The following is a 14552-nucleotide window of genomic DNA, read 5'->3' as shown; positions in this document are numbered from 1 at the left end:
CCCACTGCGGAAGGCCTCAGTCATAGCCCAACCTGCCGCGGAGGGCGAGCGGAGCTGTACGCCGCTAGACGAATCGTTCGCGGCCTGGAGCGGTGAGCACTTCAAGGCAGGGGCCTTCCTCCCCCTGGACCAGTACTTCGCCGACTTTCTGAATTACGTGGGGCTGGCCCCATTTCAGCTCCCCCCCAACTCCTACCGTCTGCTGGCGGGGTTGAGGTACTTGTTCAAGAAGCAGGAGTGGGAGGTCCCTACTCCTGCTGATATTTTATATTTCTTTTGCCTCAAAGCTAGCCCGGATCAGCGGGGGCGAGGTGACGGGTTTTACTATTTAACCCGTTTTCCAAATACGGCGGCGGTCATCAAGCTGCCAAGTCATCCAAATGACTTTAAGGACCAGTTTTTCATGTCAAATGGATTCCGGAACTGTGAGCACCACTACTTCAATCGTCCTCGTAAGTGAACCCTGACCCTAGCTCGCCTTTTGAGTTTTGTTTAATTTTAGCTCCCCCGTACTCCATTCTGACTCCAGCCCAACCTTGCAGCCATCTACGCGAGGACCGAGAAGTCTGCGACCCTCGGGGGTCAATATGAAACGCTGGCGGGCTTGCCCCCCAGTGAAAAGGACTACCGCGTGCTCGTGACGGACGAGAAGATGGTGTTCTGCAAACTGATTTTTCCAAATCAGACTCTGAACCTGAAGAGACCCCGGGGGTCGCCCCCAGCTCGCGCAAACAGACCTATCCCCGTGGAGGAGGTCGCGGAAGAGGAGGACGAGGAGGATGAAACAGCTGAAGTTCCGCTCGTGAGGAATAGAAAGAGGACCTTGGAGGTCGCTCAGGGGATGAACGAGGAGAGGATCCAAACCGGAGCAGCTTCCTTCCGGTCAAGGTAACCCTTATTTGTTTAAGAATGTAGATAGGGCCACTGCAGACCCCCGGCTGGTTAGGTACAACCCTAGGCAGATCGTCCATCGTCACGGGAGGGATCCGGACCTGAATACACTCCTGCTCCATTGTGTTGACCGGCTCGTGCTGGATCACCAAGAGAGTCGGCCTAGGGGTACCATAGTAGTAGATAACACCCTAGCTTTTAGGTCGATCCTTTTTTAGGAGTATGGGACCAACTTACGCACATGACCATCACTTCAGAGGGGTACCTATGCCCCGGGGCTAAGACAATATGTAGAAGAGTCAAGCCCCGAGTCAGAACCGGACCTAGAATTCGCGCCAGTTCATGAGATAATTGTCCTAGGCTCTTCAAGCTCGGGGGGTAGGGCTCCCTTAATATTCGTATACTTTTTTGCTTTTACCCTCTGCATGTTTGCTAACTTCTAATAACCATGTTTTTGTCTTTGGCAGAAGAGATGTCTCAGCCCGGGGGTAATTTACGGGGTGTAGTCTTCGGCGGGAATCCCCCAGCAGGGCCAAGGCTGAAAAGGCTCCGAGAGTCCAAGAGCGCGGCCGAGGCCTCCACCAAATCCCCGGCTAAGGAGAAGGAAAAGACCCCGCCATCCCAGGTCGAGGGGGCGATCCTCCCCGTTTCCCGAGCAGGAGACATGCCCCCGCCGCCCCAGCGGTCTCCACCATCCACCCAGGACGTGATACTGGAGGTCGGGGCTCCCGTGCTCCCGGACGTACCCATACCGGTCAACTCCCATGATTTGGGAAAGATCCCCGAAGCATTCCGGGGGACGGTGTATGTAACGTCCCTAAGGTAGGGTACGTCTGCCACATACTCGTAATTCTAGGGTTTACGAGTATGTAAGGCACTTGACCAAAAGAATTAAATAAAATGATACGAAGAAATACAGAAAAATTTAAAACTTTTATATAAACTTATTAGAAGAAATTATTACACGTATGAATACTTTAAATTTAAGGCAGCCATATGAAAACTCTAAACCATTATTGCATTGCTACTGAGTCCGTGCTCCACAAGTTGCTCAACAGCTAAAGCCACACCTGGAAAAATGTTGGAAAATAACATAATGAGCTAACGCTCAGTAAGCAAATCTCATGCATACACATACACATGAGTGTCGTGAGTTTGAAGTGCCCATATACTAATATGCTGACTTATATACTTATGCATTTCATTTATTGCTCATACACTTTCAAACTTTACTTTTATGCTCTTTCTTTTGGTTTCACATTTTTATGGGCCCGATTTCTCTTGTGCACACTGTTTGATTCGGCAATTGCCTGCAGGGCTTATAACAGATATCATATAGAATCCCATGGGTTCTCCTCCGGCTAGCCATCATCTCAGCTAGGCTCATCATAACACTCATTTCATCGTTGCCATAGCTGCCATACTTATTACACATATGGAGGAGAAAGACGGGAACATGGCAAACATATCTGAATGGTCAACTCTGACCTAGCCCACACTAGTGGACGGCCACTATAAGCCTTAATAGACCTCCGTCTTCTTTACTGAACTTACTTGATTGCTTCATCGAAACAGTGGCACCCTTTTTAACATCTTATTATCACTTTGCTTAAGCCTTGTGTCATTAAAATGTTTAACTTTACATAAAACTTTTCAAGACATTTCATAACTTTTCTCATATTCATATGCATGGTCTTATATCACATAATAATATATCACATAACTGTACATGCCATGCATACATGCTGATGCTGAAATGCCAATGTTCATGTTCATGATTCATGTTGATGGTATTCAATCAAGGCATTGTATCACATCTCATATAACTCAAAACATCTTTAGTCATAATACATGAAGCTTTGGGTTGGTGGCGTTGTTATACCTTAACGTAGAGCTATGGCTCAGGTCTAAGGTTTCCAGCCTAAAAACTTAAACGCTTCATATATCATAACATATAACAAATCATGAACATAGAGTAATCCACATATCCATCAACATAAGAACACATACTTGCACATAATTCATATCATTCTTAACCAAGTAAGACATCTTTCACATATCACAGAATTCATCAATTACATATCACACAACACCCTTATGGTGTTCATATAACCATTCTTCACATACTTATCATATGCATCATCATCATACCATACTTAACTCATCAGATGTACACAATCAATGTAGTCATGCATCTCACACTTAAGCACAAAAAAGGTGAGATTTACTTACCTTAGGTCCTTAGCTTATTTTAAAACGGCTCACCAAGAGTCAATCAATTAAATCCATACAAATCATATTCAAGACACATAATTTATTAAATTCGATCAAATCCATAAATATACACTATTGATAGTGTATATTAACAATACCAGAAACTATATAAATGATAATAATAATTATTATCAACGTAATGCAAATCACTCTTCATATAAAACCATGCTTTAAACCTTGCTCATAAGATAATGTACTCTTATGATAATAATAATAATAATAATAATAATAATAATAATCCCAACAATAATAATAATTATCGTCTATAAATAAACTTATTTCAATATTCATAACAAAATACTTCAATAACAATACGTATATGAATGTATATATTCCAATAGTAATTTTATAAAAGAAATCATATTTTTAACATAAAATTGTAATAATCAGTATAATGATAATAATATAAATATAAATATTTATATTATTATTAATTAGTCATAATATCAATTACATTGATATAATAAATATACTTTATCCAAAATTCACTGGTCTTACAAATATCAATAACTGTAAGAAACTAATATTGATATTATTTTAATATTCAAATATTAACAAAATATTAATATATAAGAATAATTGTTAAATAACATGTTTACTATAAATCACACTTTTTATATATATATATATATGTATGAAACTATATTCTTGATTTACTTAACAAAATAATAACAATAATAATTAAAATTACTTAATCATAATAATTTCCATATTAATATAAAATCAATTAAATATGTATTTTTTTATACTTTATTTAATATCTAATATTTTCTAGAAAATTGGACAGCACAACGGCTATAAAGTGGACAATTCCAAAAAATCAAAACATGTATCAAAAATATATATAATTCCAGACAGCCAGTATAATTACAGAAAAATATTCCATATATCAATAATATATAATTATATACTATAAATACACATAATAACAATCACTCTAATCAATCACAATTAAATCACAATATATAGGTCAAAGAAATTATACCAAAATGATCGGGTTCCACAACAAGTCAAACGATGATTTTCTGAGACTCAAAACGTACTTCAAAACCCCGAACACTAAGTTTCGACCGTCGGTCTATGGTGGATCGCGGTGGCTCGTGGTGGGCCCACCACCCAACTATGGTAGATGTAGGAACAAGTTATTGGGTTTTGAAGCCCACAACACGAGGAGCACGATGGTGGTGACGGATCGGCAAACGGATGCCCGAGGCGGCCGAATCGCAACTTTGAAGTCGCGGGGTGGCCGAACTTAAATCGAGTGGTTGAGGCATTTAATTGGCGAGTGAGCTCTAGATTCTCGCGTGGGTCGATAGTTCGGAGGCCTCTGAATCCAACGGTCCGGCGCGTGGATAAAAATGGTGGCCGGAAAGTACTCCTGCGTCGTCGGCAACAGTAATACGCAGAGGAGAGAGAGAGAGAGAGAGAGAGAGAGAGAGAGAGAGAGATTTTCTGAGGAGAGAGAGAGAGACTCGGGTAAAAAAAAGAAAGGCTGAAGCCTTTTCTTTTATTTTTTTTTTTATTTTTTTTATTTTTTATTATTTTTAAAATTACACTTGGACCCAAAATATTAAAATTCTTTTCAAATAAGCCCTTTAGCAAAACTTTCTTAATTTTATAAAAATCCCCAATTAAAATTATATGACATTTGGGTCCAATACTTGACTACTCAAGTTTCTCTCTCTTTAATCTCATTAAAAACATAAAATCATATTTTAAACACTATTTTTCCATTACTATTTCTTAAATTTGTAAACTTGTACATTTTATGTATTAAAACTCTGATTTATAATAAAAATGTTGGATATTACAGTGTATGAGTCGGCGAGCTATGCCGTCGGCCGCTTCTACAAGCTCAAAGAGAAGGATCTCCGGGCTATCGAAGCAACGAGTCATAGAGTCATAGAGTCATAGAGTCTTCGCTGGACATGACTTTAACGGTAATCTGCCCCACTCTTTTAAAGATGTAACACTTATACAATGCCTTATCTTTCCACTTAGCCAACTTATCCTTCCTTTCTTGCAGGGCATTGCTGCCGCTCATCGAGGTATCGCCAGGATCAAGGCTCAGCTCGAGGAGATGGAGGCTGAGCGCCAGGCCGCCCTTCAGGAAGCTCAGGCGGCGAAAGATGCGCTGGCGACTTCGAAGGCCGAGCTAGAGAGGAGCCGCTAAAAGAATCGAGAACTTGAAACCTCCCTTGCCACTTCGCGAGCAGATCTCGAGGCAGCGAAGACCGAGGCCCAGACTGCCCTGAAGGCCGCCTTGGAAGCCGAGAGGGCCATCTCGGAGCAGTCCCTGCAGGACCTGTTCTATCACTGCTGGGCTCATAACCCGGATGTTGATTTCTCTTTTATGCCGCCGGACCTCTGGGATTTTCTGCTGCCGAAACTCCAAGCCCGCCTAAACAAAGAGGCACCGCCCTCAGAGACTGGGGAGGCCTCTGGCGCGGTGGAGCAAGACGAGACCACAACCTCCAAAGGACCAGCTGATGGGGCTTAGGGCACTTCTCTTTGGGCATTTTTAATTATTTTTTATTTTCTTTGTAACCTTTTCATGAGGTGTTTCCACCTCGAGACGATTTACTTGGCAATCTTAACTTATATATATATATATTTTTATAAAAGCTTAGCTCATGCTAACCGTTATTTATATCCCGAGCTTTTTTAGAAAGAGCCACGACCAATAAACTTAAGTTAACTTCCAAGTTTTATGACCTGGTTAAAACCAGGACCTTATTTTGAAAACTTAGTTCGTGTTAACTTTTATCCATATCCCGAGATCTTTAAGAAGAACCACGATCAATAAATTTAAGTTAACTTCTAAGTTTTATGACCCGGTTAAAACCAGGAACTTATTTTGAAAACTTATTTCGTGTTAACTTTTATCCATATCCTGAGCTCTTTAAGAAGAACCACGATCAATAAATTTAAGTTAACTTCTAAGTTTTATGACCTGGTTAAAACCAGGAACTTATTTTGAAAACTTAGTTCGTGTTAACTTTTATCCATATCCCGAGCTCTTTAAGAAGAACCACGATCAATAAATTTAAGTTAACTTCTAAGTTTTATGACCTGGTTAAAACCAGGAACTTATTTTGAAAACTTAGTTCGTGTTAACTTTTATCCATATCCCGAGCTCTTTAAGAAGAACCACGATCAATAAATTTAAGTTAACTTCTAAGTTTTATGACCTGGTTAAAACCAGGAACTTATTTTGAAAACTTAGTTCGCATTAACTTTTATCCATATCCCGAGCTCTTTAAGAAGAACCACGATCAATAAATTTAAGTTAACTTCTAAGTTTTATGACCCGGTTAAAACCAGGAACTTATTTTGAAAACTTAGTTCGTGTTAACTTTTATCCATATCCCGAGCTCTTTAAGAAGAACCACGATCAATAAATTTAAGTTAACTTCTAAGTTTTATGACCCGGTTAAAACCAGGAACTTATTTTGAAAACTTAGTTCGTGTTAACTTTTATCCATTATCCCGAGCTCTTTAAGAAGAACCACGATCAATAAATTTAAGTTAACTTCTAAGTTTTATGACCCGGCTAAAACCAGGATAGGACTTAGTTCGCGCTAACCCTTACCCATAGATAAGAGTCAACACCTAAGTCGTTAAGGAGACCTGGTTATGTCCAGGTACCATATGCCCCCCAAGTAACTGGGAAAGGGTCTTTCGTGGTTACTTTTAAATTCACACTTGCAAATAAAAAGAAACAGTCGATTCTTATTTATACATAGAAAGTGGCCCTCCAGGCCTTACAAGTGGATCATTGAATGTATTTCTTTAAGTGGATGGCATTCCAAGTCCGCGGGATCGCCCCTCCATCAAGTCGAGCTAACTTATAAGTTCCCTCCTTGATGACTTCGATGACCTGGTATGGTCCTTCCCAGTTTGGTCCCAAAACCCCATCTTTGGGATCTTTTCCGGCCAGGAAAACTCTCCTTAGGACCAAATCGCCTACGCTAAAGACGCGTTTTTTGACCTTGGTGTTGAAGTAGCGGGTGATCTTTTGCTGATAATGGGTGAGTTGGAGTTGCGAATCCTCCCGCTTTTCATCAATCAGGTCTAGGGAATGGTACAGGAGTTCGTGGTTCCGGTCTTGGTCGTAGGATTGGACTCTATGCGACAGAACTTTAACCTCCACGGGGAGGAATGCTTCACTCCCGAAGGCTAGGGAGAAAGGAGTGTGACCCGTGGGAGTTCGATGAGAGGTCCGGTATGCCCACAGGACCTGGGGGAGCTGGTCTGGCCAGACCCCTTTTGCCTCGTCTAGCCTCTTCTTGAGGCTTGTCTTTAGAGTTTTGTTCACAGCCTCGACCTGGCCGTTCGCTTGGGGATAGGCCACGGACGAGAAACTCTTCACAATTCCGTGCCTTTCACAAAATTCGGTGAACAGATCGCTGTCAAATTGGGTGCCGTTGTCGGAGACGATCTTCTTAGGAAAGCCAAATCGACAAATGATGCTTTTCACCACAAAGTCGAGTACTTTCTTTGATGTTATTGTCGCCAATGGCTCTGCTTCGGCCCACTTGGTGAAGTAATCAATGGCTACCACGGCGTAACGGACCCCGCCCTTCCCAGTGGGCAGGGCGCCCACTAGATCTATTCCCCAAACGACAAATGGCCAAGGAGCCGAGATCATTTTTAGCTCGACCGGAGGAGCTCGGGCAACCACAGCGAATCGCTGACACTTGTCGCACCTTTTCACATACGAGATTGAGTCTTTGGATAGATTCGGCCAATAATAACCTTGCCTGAGAACCTTTAAGGCCATGCTTTGCCCCCCAGTGTGGTCTCTGCAGAATCCTTCGTGAACTTCCTGTAGGATGGCGTTCGCTTCGCTTGGAAGAACGCACCGAATGAGAGGTAGGGAGTGCCCACGTCGGTACAACACTCCTTCGACTAGCGTATATCTAGGAGCTTGATAAAGGACTCATCGTGCGTCGTTACGCTCTTCGGGTAACCTGCCTTCGACGAGATACTCAAGAATGGGAGTCATCTAGGTCGGCCTAATATCAATCATCTCGATCTCTACCCGATCTCCCTCTATACTTGGCTTTTTCAAGAATTCTATTGGCACCAACCCCAGGGTTTCTGCCTCTCCCGAGGTGGCGAGTTTGGCGAGAGCATCTGCGTTGGCGTTCTGCTCCCGAGGTATTTGTTCGATCGAACCTCACCCAAACGCGGACAGCTTGGCGTTTACCTTTGCCAAGTAGGCAGCCATCTTTGGTCCCCGCGCCTGATATTCTCCCAGAACCTGGTTCACCACGAGCTGGGAGTCACTGAAGCACTGGACGAAGTTCGCCTTTAGCTCGCTAGCTACCCTCAGCTCAGCCAACAAAGCCTCGTACTCTGCCTCGTTGTTAGACGCCTTGAACCCGAACTTTAGCGTCGAGTGGAATCTATGTCCCTCGGGGGATATCAGGATTATTCCGGCCCCGGAGCCGTTCTCGTTAGATGAACCATCGACGAAGATCTTCCACGACGAATGTGGGGAGGCGACCTGAGGCAAGCCTTCTGATGGATTCTCCTGGAATCCCGTGCACTACGCCACGAAGTCGGCCAAGGCTTGACTTTTTATGGCAGTTCGTGGAGTATAGAAAATCTCGAACTGACTGAGTTCGATCGCCCACTTTAGCAAACGTCTCGATGCTTTAGGCTTTTGCAACACCTGCCTTAGAGGCTGATCGGTCATGACGTGTACAAAGTGGGACTGGAAGTACGGCCTGAGCTTTCGCGAGGCCGTGATTAGGCAGAACGCCAGTTTTTCCATCAGTGGGTATCGCGACTCTGCTCCGAGGAGTCTCTTGCTAATGTAGTAGACTGGCTTTTGAACTTGGTCCTCTTCTCGCACTAGCACGGCGCTTGCTGCATCTTCAGTGACGGCCATGTACAGATAAAGAGGTTCTCCTGCCCTGGGCTTGGACAGCACAGGCGGCTCAGCCAGATGCGCCTTCAAGTTGAGGAATGCGCTTTCGCATTCTACTGTCCACTCAAACTTCTTGTTTCCCCGGAGCAGGTTGTAGAAGGGCAAACATTTGTCGGTTGATTTGGAAATGAACCGGTTGAGTGCTGCCACTCTTCCTGTGAGGCCTTGGACGTCTTTTCGCGACTTGGGGGAAGGAAGCTCAAGCAGTGACCTGATTTTGTCGGGGTTTGCCTCGATTCCTCGGGTATTGACTATGAACCCCAGGAATTTCCCTGATGCGACACCGAACGTGCACTTCTGAGGATTGAGCCTCATGCCGTATTCTCGTAGTATTCCAAAACATTCTTCCAGGTCAGGAACATGGTTGTCGGCAGTCTTTGATTTGACAAGCATGTCATCAACATACACCTCCGTGTTCTTTCCGATCTGGTCCGCGAACATTCTGTTTACTAGCCTCTGATAGGTAGCTCCGACATTCTTCAGACCGAATGGCATGACTTTATAGCAATAGACATTCGTTGGGGTCATGAAGCTGGTATGCTCCTGGTCCGCCGGGTTCATTGCGATCTGATTGTAGCCTGAGTACGCGTCCATGAAGGACATGAGCTCGTGTCCCGCCGTGGCATCCACCAGCTGATCGATCCTTGGTAATGGAAAGCAATCCTTGGGGCAGGCTTTATTCAGGTCGGAGAAGTCGATACAGGTCCGCCACTTCCCGTTGGGCTTTGGAACCAGCACGGGATTAGCGACCCAAATTGGAAATTTGGCTTCGCGGATAAAACCACACTTTTTGAGCCGAGCCACTTCTTCTTCAAGGGCTTCGGCTCGGGTCGTTCCTAAACGCCTCTGCTTTTGGGATTTGGCAGGAACACTTTTATCCAGGTGGAGTGTATGCATGATGATACTCGGACTAATCCCCACCATGTCCTCGTGGGACCAGGCGAATACGTCCAAGCTATTCTTCAGAAATGCAATCAGCTCCGCCTTTCTCTTGTCGCAGAGGTTCTTCCCAAGCTTAACCGTCCGTGATGAATTTTGCTCGTCAATGTTCACCTCCTCGAACTCCTCAATAGCCTGGAGCTCGGATCTATCCTCGCCTACTCGGGGGTCAATGTCCTCATTTAGGGCGATCTTTTCCTCCTCGGAAATCTGAGGTTTTTCAATCTCGGGAGCCGCCTTGGGTCCCTGAGATTCCTCTACGCCCTGAAGGGCCATTGCCAGCTGCCCGGGTTTAGACTTTCCCTTCATGGAAATGCTGTAGCATTCCCTGGCAGCGAGCTGATCGCCCTTGATGGTACAGACTCCTGTTGAAGTAGGGAACTTCATGGCGAGGTGCCGAACGAAAGTTATGGCCTCGAAAGCTATGAGCGCAGGTCGGCCCAAAATGGCGTTGTAGGCGGCGGAACAGTCAATGACCACGAACTCAAGCAACTTGGAGACTGTCTGAGACTCTTCTCCTAGGGTGATCACCAGCTTGATCGTCCCTATCGCTGCTGATCCTTCTCCCGAAAAACCATATAGCATCATCGAGGTGGCCTTTAGCTCGGCGACAGTCAGACCCATCTTTTCTAAGGTGGATCGGAATAGGAGGTTCACCGAGCTCCCATTGTCCACCAACACTCTCCTTACTTTCCGGTTGGCGAGCTGGACTGCTACGACCAAGGGATCGTTATGAGGGAATTGGACATGGCCTGCGTCTTCCTCCGTGAAAGTTATCGATTGTTTCTCTAACCGTTGTTGTTTTGACTGACGTTGCTCCGGGACGAACTCCGCTCTGTTATGAGCCTTTAACTCATTCACATACCTCTTCTGTGCGCCTCTGTTCGTGCCAGCCATATGCAGCCCTCCAGAGATGGTGGATATCTCTCCCTCGATCACGGGAGGAGGGACGTCCTGATCTACCCGAGGCCCGGGCTGATTGGCTGGGACTTCTAGAGTTGGTCGACCCGCTGGGACCCTGTTTCGTGAATATTGCGCCAAGGGGCCTGCTCGGATGAGAGTCTCGATTTCATCTTTTAGATGTCTGCAATCGTCAGTATTGTGGCCGATGTCGTTATGGAAACGGCAGAACTTCGAAGTATCTCTCTTTCCCTTGTGGTGCTTCAATGGCTCCGGCCTCTTCCAGGGGACCCGAGCAGCGTTGGCCAGGAAAATATTTTCCCTGGACTGGGTGAGCTCGGTATATGTTGTGAATACGGGCTTGAATTTATCCACAGACTTATTCTTCTTTTGACCGTGCTGACTGTTTTCACCGTTTCCCTTTCTTTTGCCCCCACCGGGCTGGTTGTTCTGCGCGTCGCCGGGAATTACCACTGCGATCTCCGTCCCTGCCCCTGCGGGCTGCTCGGGAACCTGGCTGGTCCCCGCGGCTGAAGCTTCAGCTTCCTCTAAGTTTATCCATTCTTGGGCTCTGTTAAGGAATTCGTTAACCGAGCTGACTCCCTTCCTTTGAATATCTTTCCACAGGTCTCCTCCAACCAGGATTCCGGTTCTCATGGCCATGAGCTTAGAGCTATCATCAGCGTCCCGAGCTCGAACAGCGACATTCGCGAATCTGCTCAAGTAGGCTTTTAGCGTCTCACCGGGCTGCTGTCTTACGTTAGCTAGGGAGTCTGCCTGGATTCGGGCGGCCTGGGAGGCGCGGAATGCCCTTTTGAAGTCAGCTGAAAAAGTCTTCCAGGAACTCATTGACTGTCTTTTACTTTGCTTGAACCACTGCCTGGCAGGTCCGATCAGTGTGGAAGGAAAGATCAAGCAACGCAGCTCCGGGCCAATGTTATGAGCCATCATTAGGGTGTTGAACATCCCCAAATGATCTGACGGGTCCTCGTCCCCGTTGAACTTTGACAAATGGGGCATACGGAAACCAGATGGGTAGGCCGTCGTTGCTATATTGGGAGCGAAGAGTTCCATTTCGTCGCCAGAATCATACTCGTCTTTTTCTTTTTCTGTCAGGAGCTTTCTCATCAGCTCCTCCATCTGAGTTAGGCGCTCAAGGGTTTTGTCCTGAGATCCTGGGTTATTCCGGGGCTGTTCCACAGCTCCGGACCCATTGTACACATTAGGTGGGTTGTTGCCCCTCCTATCTTGAGATAGGTTATTTGGGACATTCCCTCCGTTATGTACTTCGAATCGGACCCCCGCCGAGCGGGCCTGTCTACCATCTTCGGTTCGATCGTCTCTGTGAGAGTTGAGGTGATCTCGGAGGTCGCCTCCTTGTGTAGTCTGGATACTTTGTGCCGAACTCAGTCGCTGACGCAGGTCTCCTCCCGAGAGATCACTCCGGCGACTACCGGTCCAGTGACTCCTGCTGGATAGGCTTGGAGTGCGTCTTTCGCGGTTACGACCTGATCCTTCCCCTGGCACCCTGCTGCGCCAGGAAGGCCCAGCCGACGGCGGGTCTCTCCTACTACTCCCGTAGGCTGGGATGTCCCGAATGGGCTGAGGAGATGGGTATCTGATTGGAGAAGGAGGATGCCTGACTGGGGAGGCGATCCTAGTTCCGTCCGTACGGATCAAATTTGGCGGGGGCCTTTCGGCCCTGCCAGCTTGCTGGTCCTGCGCAGGGCGAGCTGGACGAGGCGCAGGACGGTCTTCTGGGACGGGCTGGCGCTGCTGGCCCGCCCCGGATCTCCTTCGGGAGTTTCCTCGAGCTCTCCTGGGCGCCCTCGAGGAAGGTTGAGAGCTAGGGGTTGACGTCCTAACCGAACGGCTGTATTCCTGTTGTCTGACCCCAGGCATTTCCCTGAAGTTTGCCTCTTGATGGTGTGATGAAGGGGCAGAGCTGGCTGCATGAGGCCTATCCGAATGGCTATGTCTGGACCGATTACTCCGGCGAGACTTAGGAGCCTCACCTTGCCTCTCTCCAACGTTAACGTTGGTTGTGAGAGGGGGTAGTCGGGCCAGAATATCCTGGATTTGCCGACCGGCTGTTGCTAACTGGCTCCTCAGTTGAGCATTCTCCATCTCCACCGCAGTATAATAACACAGGTTCATATTAGGTGCCCGGGGTGCTGAGCTACCAGTGTCGTCCTGGCCCGCCGGCTGCTTTCCTGGCCTCTGCTGGACTTCAGGAATTTGCTCATCAGGGATGGCAACCTGGTGGGCCTCCTGCCCATCATGAGGTTCTGTTTCGTTGCCATGTTTGGATCGAGTGGTCACCATAGTTGGATGTTTGCGGTAGCACTAATCGAACTTGCTCTCAATGAAAGCACCAAACTGTTGACGCGGTTCTTCGCCAACAGGTAATTAAGAGAAAAAGATAAAGGGATTAGTGCTGAAAGTAGAACCGTCACAGATATGAAATCTTAGAGAATGAACTATGTGACTCAAGACACGTTTTTTAAGTGGTTCAAAGGTTAAAATCCTTTTACTCCACTAGTCAATATTATTGATGTATTCTGGGTATTTGGTTTACAAAGTATATGGCTCTTCAGAGACTATTTTTTCCAACCCCTATCAACTCCCAGGGTCCCCATATTTATAGGAGAAGGCACCTGGAAGTTGGTAGGGAGGTCATCTCGTGACCTTACCATTGGTCATATCAACTCTGTAACATTTATGATTAATTCCTAAACCTGACACATAAGTGTGGTCTAATCAGTATGTAAGGAGATAATGGGCCGCACGGCCCAACCTAGCCGTGGGTGTCTGAATGCGCACGTTCCTGATGCGTGCCCGGAAAGTCAAGGAGATATCGGACACGTGATGTCAGATATAGGCACGTTTATCTTGCGTGTGTTGACTTTACAAAGGATCAGAGATCCACGAGCATCAGCTCGCACAACAAGCTGCTTTACCGACCCAACCTTCGGCCTTAAGGACTCCTTCCCCCAGCCTTGGGCAGCATTGGCGAGTTCTTGAGGATACCTCGAGCTAAATGACCCACGACCTGGAAAACAAAATCTCTGACCTGGGGAAGTTCTCGGACTAACATTGATTAGTCCGAGGCTCGACCTTCTAATCAGCCCGTGGGAAAACCAGGGCGTACAAATATAATTAATAAATATTTATTTTTAATTAATTTTAAATATTTATAATATCTTGTTAAAGTTAATAAAAAAAATGGTTAAAACTGATAAAAATGGCTAAATGCACATTTTTCATATAGAAGATATATTAAATGTTAGTAGTGGACTGGGGCAGAAAGAGGATAGAGAAAGTTTTAAAATTTAAAAACTCATTTATGAAGTTTTTTTTTAAATAAAAGTTAAAATATAATAAAAAGTTTCGTACCAACATATAGGTCCCCTTGATTTTCAATTTTATTAAAAAGTTTTTCTTAATTTGTGATTTTTTTTAAAAAGAATCTCGTGAAATTTGATAAATATAGTATTTTAAAACCTTCGTAAATTTTAATTACATCTGAGATTCCCCAGATAGTGCGATCCTCGTCAAAATAAAAGACAAGTGTGTTTCTTTTCAAAAAAAACATATATGGGGAAGAATC

This window comes from Humulus lupulus, chromosome 8 (assembly GCF_963169125.1).
Source record: "Humulus lupulus chromosome 8, drHumLupu1.1, whole genome shotgun sequence".
Lineage (NCBI taxonomy): Eukaryota > Viridiplantae > Streptophyta > Magnoliopsida > Rosales > Cannabaceae > Humulus > Humulus lupulus.
This window is presented reverse-complemented; position numbering follows the sequence as displayed.